General features: G+C 46.8%; 1 non-coding gene across 1 annotated transcript; it reads right to left on the bottom strand.

The window, feature by feature from the left end:
- Positions 1–1,414: 1,414 nt before the first annotated feature.
- On the bottom strand, positions 1,415–1,488 carry TRNAR-UCU (transfer RNA arginine (anticodon UCU)). Its single transcript has one exon. It is a non-coding gene; the product is annotated as a tRNA-Arg (tRNA).
- Between the last annotated feature and the right edge of the window lie 5,832 nt (positions 1,489–7,320).

Genomic DNA, 7,320 nt, shown 5'->3' with positions numbered 1-7,320 from the left:
TTCCGTTCTCCATGCGTTGAAGGTTACAAGTGATCTCCGCAGAATCTGTCCTTTCTCCCCTCATTTCTACCAAATTTTACTTTGGGTGGCTGTGCACCCATGCCCACTGTACACGTATTTTCTCTTTCTTGGAATCAATCTCCTTCTGGCCTTTCAGGACCCCCCCAGATGTCATGAACACGACACCTATGTCACGGTGAACGCGCGTGCAGAACTTTTAGCACCACCAGGGTCTTGGAAGGCCAAACTCCAGCATTTTCACAAAAGAGGAAAAAGAAACAACAAACCGAGCTCACCAGCTACTGCGATAGAGATGGACTGGTTTTCCATTGGCATCTAGAAACTCTATCAATGGGATCATATCCTGTGTTGGCAAGCATGCAGTGCAGCGCACTTGTACTCCGCAAAGTTCAGCTAGTGGGCTCTCTAGTGTGGAGCAACACTAGAAGCTCAGAGGAAACAGATCGGTAGTTCCTACAGTGACCCAGATCTGAATGGACCTGGCTGATCCAAGGACACCTTCTATGTTTATTCACAAGCTTCACTGGTCCAAGCAGCATGCCTGGCTCTCCACAGCTGAGCATACACCTCCAACAAGCCACAAAGGAACTTCTCTCTGAAGAGTATATGAAGTGCCCAGGTCGAGCACCCTTCCTCCAACCTTCAGCACTTCTCCACCGTAACTAACAGCTGCAGCAGCCTGGAAAAGCCCTCCAGCAGCCCCCACTGAAACCCATTCACCTACCAATCACGGCTGCACTCACTTGCAGCTCCCCTCTGTCCTTTCTCACTACTGATAGCAATGAGATCACATATGAAGTTACATACTAATAACTTAGACCATCTGTGAAAGAAAAAAAGAAGAGTCCATTTGCTACTTAAGAAGACAAACCCCCATGGGGATGTGGAGGTGGTTGCCGGCAAACACACATCTTCAAAGTAAAAACATGAAATATAAAAGCATTTGCAAAGAATTTCTGTAAGGTGGAAATTCAGACTATAGACCCACATTTTTTTGCCACACAGTTGAAAAAAATGACCACATTTATCACAGGAAATATCAACAGAAGGCTCTAAACCACTGCCTAACCACCTGACTTCTACTGGAAAGCACGGTACTTTTCTTAAGAAGGTATCAAAGATGGGACCCATAAGCAGCAGTATTGGGGGAACAAGTGGGGTTAAAACACCTAGCTATTCAGGAGATACCAGAAGGAATGAGGAAAGGGGAATATGATGAAAGAGAGATGGCTTAGAAGGGGAGCACATGACTGTTACATGCATCAGCTGTAGAGAGGGTGTCGTGAAAAGTCATTATCTTCCCATCTGAAGCCCTCAGGGGTGTTATAAACATAACGGATTGGGACCTATAAAGGAACATGCATTAAAAGAAAAGAGACACCTGCCTGGAGATCATCTCTGCCGGGACTCGAACCCGGAACCTCTGGATTAGAAGTCCAGCGCGCTCGTCCATTGCGCCACAGAGACCTCACCGTGAGTGCAGTGTCGGCACCAGAACTGAAAAATCCCGCACCCCCTGCATCACTGGAGGGGTCTCAACACCCCGCTCTCACGGCATGGCACTGAGGCAGTGTGAAAACCCAGTGACCAGATCGATCTCCCTTGCAAATCAACATCTTTAGGCATCCTCTTCTTCCACAGGGATGGGTAATAATTCTGGGTATGATCTATATCTCGCTCAGCAGCAGGGATGCAGCAAAAACCTGGATGCAGGCTTGTCTCTGCGTCTCTGGCAACCTTTCTGGAGCATCTCTAGCTCGACTGAGGGCAGAGCTAAATCCTGGAGTAGAGTTAATTGCTACATCTCCCTTGGTATCATCATTGCATCCTCACTGCAGAAGCCAAGAGAGATAAAGATGAAAGAGGATTTAGCTTACAACACTGAACACTGACAACGATGAAGAAAGCTGTTTGTCGTGATGAAAAATGCAGAAACCTGTGGCTTGAGCAGTGAAATAAAAGAAAAAGCAGCTATCATGTTTTTATTTTAAGCAAGCTGTCAATCAAGGGTTCAACATTTTTCTATGTGCATCTTCCAGTGGAAAAAAGATGACATCAAAACACCAGGAAATATCCTTTTACATCTGCTGGGCTATTGAACAATTGATCAAACTCTGTGACACAATTCTTTGCTGTGAACAAACACATTTTGCATTTCTAAGCTGCATGAATTTGAGAGTACTGTTTACTCCCAAACATGCTCTTAATTAGGGACAAACATGAAGAGCGAGATGCTAACTGCAATACGACTTGCTTAGAAGAATGAACGCTACCTGAGACTGCAAGCTTTTACCTCAGGGTCGATGTGACCTAAGACCCAACCTAAGCCAGCTCTTATTGGCTGAGAACACCCCATACCAATGGTGAAACAATAGAAGATTTACCCTTCGATGGAACGAGGCGTATAACCACACCCAGAATTGCAACCGACCAGAATCTAAACACCACCACCATCTGTACAGGTCATTGGTTTAGACCAATGAAGATCATCACACCACTGACCGTACGTGTGTATCACCTGCATGGGACAAGCACGTATTGATCCTGCGTGGGACAAGCACATACTGATTATGCGAGCAACAGTAACAGATTAGCCCACCTCTTAACGTGAAAAATTTCATTGGTCTCTACAACTGTATTGTCACATACATAATCCCTGCTTTCCTCTGTATCTGTGTCCTCCATGCATTAGGCTGGGGCACCGCTACACATGTAGCTAAACTATAAAAGAATAAATTCCCTTGGTAATTCTATGCTAAGCATCCTTGCCTCCCTCCTCGGCTGGCAAAGTACTGACTTTTACACAGACTGGGCTATGAAGTCACATGGTGCTAATGAGGAGAGGCACAGCACTAACAACCTCAGCACACCGAGTGCAAAACCAAAGAATTTGATTTTCCTTTTACTGATGTTCTGTGGCTTTGGAAAGGTTTACGGTTGCCTTGACAAGTAAAATCCAACTAGAAGCGGTGGGAAAGAAGGCAGGGGTCTAACTCTGATCAGACAAAACCCTTCCTGCTACAAGAGATACTCAGTAAATCAATAATCCTTGAATTAAATTACTCCACGAACCAACTGTAGTGCCAGTGTAGCACTGTAATCCCACCAGTACCTCAAGAAAATCAAAGTCTAGAAAACACCTATATCTACAGGGTGAACAAAGGCTGCGCTTAAAAAAAATGTTATATAATAAATCTTAGACAAAGTTATAAAGCACCAATACAGAAGGAAGAAAAAAACCTCAACACAGCCTGTGGCTGCACTATGCGTGTTCCTCATGGGAGATGACACCAACTCTTTTAATATGATTTTGGGAGGCTGCACCTCAAAAGCAATGACTATTTTGAAGTCATTAACGATTTCGTCAGCAAGTAGAAAATCTGGAGATGAAATATCAAATTGCACAAACCTCAGAAGAATGACTGTGGCTTTATGGGCAGCCGTGGCCCAGGAGTCGGAGGGCGGATGGGTTTTGAGAGAACCCGCATTCCTCCCGACCGGAGCTGGACTGGGGCTTGTTGCAGCTCTGCAACCTGCCTTTCCCTTCTGCCTGCCTACGCTCTCATACGTCTTTGGGTAATACATAGCCCAGCAGCACACATGCTCAAATCTTTATCAGCCAAACAGCACTGAACAACTGGAAGAAAGCCTGCTCCAATCAGCCCTAGTTGCACCAGAAACTGGAAAGGTCCAGGAGTTTGAGCAGGTCCTGGTGAAAACGACACATTTCCGACAGAGTGAAATGGGAAGAACCACCTGCTGCAGAGAAATGGATGCATCACAGGCTGCACCCCTAAAGAGCACCCCCTGGTCAGTAGCACTGCTAGGAGTGCCACCAGAGCCTCTCGCCTTCTCTCCATCCCCGTCCCAGCACACGCCCATGCTGGCACAAGCATGTGGCCACGAACCACATGGTAGCAAATGCTCCCCACTGAATGCTAGAAAGCAATGTGCAACTTCAAATCCTCAGGCCGCCTGCCAGGCATCTTTGTACCTTCAATAATTTGGCCAGTCTTCCGCAAGGCACTGACTGTCCCTCTGTTATCTCCATACGAGACATACTTGGAAAGCAGAGACTGGACTGGGGAGCATAGATGCAGGTAGGTTATTTTTGCTGCTGGGGGATGCCGATACACCTATTTCTGTGGTAAGAGTTGACAGTGAAATTCAGTAAGCTGGGCAGCATGTTTTGAGACGAGAGCAATATCCCTCTTTAAATACAGAGACAAAGGTGTTAATAATATGAGTGTCCCCAGCAGAGAGAAGTGTGATGGAAGTGGAAAAGCTGCAGGGGGTCCAAGCAAGGTGCAAATTGGCACCCAGCTCATCCCAGATCGCCTTCCAGCATCAAATCATTTGCTGCAGACAGGAAGAACGTGAGCCATGAGCAAGGATGCAGTGGACGCGATGAACCAAGATAATTTACTACCCTATAAACAGCTGTGAAAGTCCTTTTGCAAGACAAAGAAAGACTTAAGCGGGAAGATGGCTGCTGGAGCATGTCTTACTTGAGTAGTAGGATACCACCTCGTGTCCAGTTGCTCTAGGGTAGCATCGTCAGTGATGGGAGATTCAAAAATTTCTTTGCACACCTAAATAAACAGCAATAGAAAATCCATACCAGAGCTAGGACTGTTTTGTGGTATCCATGGCTACAAGTTTTATAGCAAACTTAACTACCCTATTACCTAATAAAACCTTCTCCAAGAGTCACCAAAGAGACAGTCCCACCAAGCTAAGGATAAAGCTTTAGAAGCTGCATGCTTGCAGACCACAAAGCCCATTAACCCATGTACCCACAATGGGGAAGAGTTTTCCCCAAATCCTTACAATTTGCAAGGTATATTCTTGTCTTTTTCCTAAACTTGTAATCCCTTCTCTATTGCTTTTTCTTCTTCTGCCAGCCATGTCAGAAGCACCCAAAATGAAGCCATGTACCTTGCACTTGATTTGACCACCACATCACAAAGCATCTTCAAACCCTCCAGCGCCTTTCTGAGCCTCACACCATCTGCGGGACAGTGACTGAGCTCATCTAGAAGATGTTCATCAGTGACTCCTTCATTTTGCTCCCCCTGATAATTCACATGTCATCCTGAGACACAGAGCCAGTTTCAGAAGCTTTTGCCTTTGGTGCATGGGCTGGCATTGGTGGCCGTACTGCAGCTTGCTGGGCAAGGGCACAACTCAGCAAGTCTACATGTTAAAGCTTAAATTACAGCGGATGCTCTTTTAAAAAGCAGCTCAACTGTCATCTTAGTATCCAAGATATACACAACTGATTTGCATTTTGCTGGTATTAATCCCCACAGGAGTTATTTTTGCATCCCAAATAAGATAGATGAAGCAAGAGGGCATGACTAGCTCCTGTCGGGAAGCCGAAGCAGCAACCACCAGGGTAAAAAAAAAAAAAGAGACAGAGAAGCTGATATTTCTGGGGAGCAGGTTGGATCCCATCCACAAAGTGAAAAACTAAAACTGACACCGCCCCACATGAGTGCCCGAGCAAAGATACCTATGGCCTATACTTGTAACTGCTGTTGTGAAAATCAATGCAGGACTGAGACTGATGTCACAAAGTAGAGCATAAACACAGACTAAAAGATGCCAAGGCAGTGACAGAAAAGGAAGATGCCAGTAGAAATTCCAAATCTAACACCCTCTGCCTACAGAGCACCGATTTAAAAGTTGTGGACCAGAGCATCCCCCTTTAGCCTCTGTGCTGGATGGACCAGAGTGAGTTGGCTGAGACCAGGCACTGGAAATTAGGAGCATTACCTGGGTCTCCCTGTCACGTCACCACCCACTGCAGCACATCCCCAGTGGGGATCTCGAGCAAGCAGCCAGAGGGTGTCCAGCACGGATGGATTTACCCAAGAGGTTGAGAACATGTCCTCAACTGGGATCCTCAAAATGGCTGCAGAAGAGAGGGATGGCCCAGGCTGGGTATCCAAGACAGACCACATCCCCAGCTCAGGGCAGTGCAGAGGAAACGCTGTCCTCTATCTGGCATACCCAGAATGGCTGAGGTCCGGCCTGGCAGCACCTGGGGCGGCCAAGGTCAACTTTGCTGCCATCTTAGCAGGGGCCAGAGACCGTGTCCTTGGTCATCCACACCAGCAGCTCTACTGACAATGAGATCTGGTTGGCACCCCATCCCTACTCTTGCGGCTCTCACTTGGGCACCGGGAATGAAGCCAACGCTGTACTCTGAAGCGAAGCCATCTGCAAAGCAGCGAACAGCCTGTGCAGAGCTCAACAGCCATCGGAGACGCTACCCCACATTAGCAGATAGAGATCAAGTCAGGAACTGGGCAAAAAAACCCCCTTCCTCCCAGCTGTGCAGTTGGTGGTACCACAGTCCTATGAACAGAGGAGATGGGCCCTTCCAGACCCTGGGCCTGGAAAACTCTACCACAAAAAAAACAAGGATAAAATCCTCCCCCCCACATCCTACAAGGACTTTCCAAAACTTAGTGTTACGCTATTGGTGGCAATATCAAGAACACGCTACTTGGACACACACTTAAGCAGGGAGGATACCGTGACCCTAAAGTTCCTCAGCCTGCAAAACAGATGCATCATGGCGGATCCAAACTAGCAGAGACCGTGACAACGCACCTTTAGAATCACTCACGAAGTCTGCCAGAAAGCAGGCTAGGCGCAGTCCCACCGTTACACATGCACACATGTACGATTATAGACACATAACCAGATTCCACATGAGAGTTTCATCAGCAAGACGGTGTTTCTGAGAAATCTCTGCCCCAGTCTATAGCAACAATACTTTGATTTGAAGCATCCAGAAGGCAAAAGCAGTCCCTATTTCTTCACTCTTTACAGCAAACTAGCATTAGCAATCTGCGCATGCTGCTAGCATCATGAGACCCAAAAAGCTTTTAGATGTGATGGAGTTTGATGTCTCCAGCGGGACAGAGCCATTCATGATGCATATATTCAGGGCAGATTTTAGGGTCAAGGGACTGGAATGTCTCCTTTCTTCCAAGGAATAACAATCCACCTACTTCTAACAAAACATCATGTTATTTTCACTAAAAAAAAAGAAAAAAAAAATAGTATTTTACCCCTAAAATTACTTATTTAGCTGCAAACTGCCATCCTCCCCCAGTGCTATGCTTCACCTCTTGTGGCGAAGGCACGGTGCCTCAGTTTACCGTGGATACCTGGCTGTGTGGCACAGCATGGGCACAACCTGCCCGATTTCTCCACATGCAGCTGATAGCTCAGAGCCACTCCCAGAGCCCAGCATGGCCGTGACACCCACCCAGCATCCCCCGG

This window comes from Strix uralensis, chromosome 32 (assembly GCF_047716275.1).
Source record: "Strix uralensis isolate ZFMK-TIS-50842 chromosome 32, bStrUra1, whole genome shotgun sequence".
NCBI lineage: Eukaryota > Metazoa > Chordata > Aves > Strigiformes > Strigidae > Strix > Strix uralensis.
This window is presented reverse-complemented; position numbering and strand designations above follow the sequence as displayed.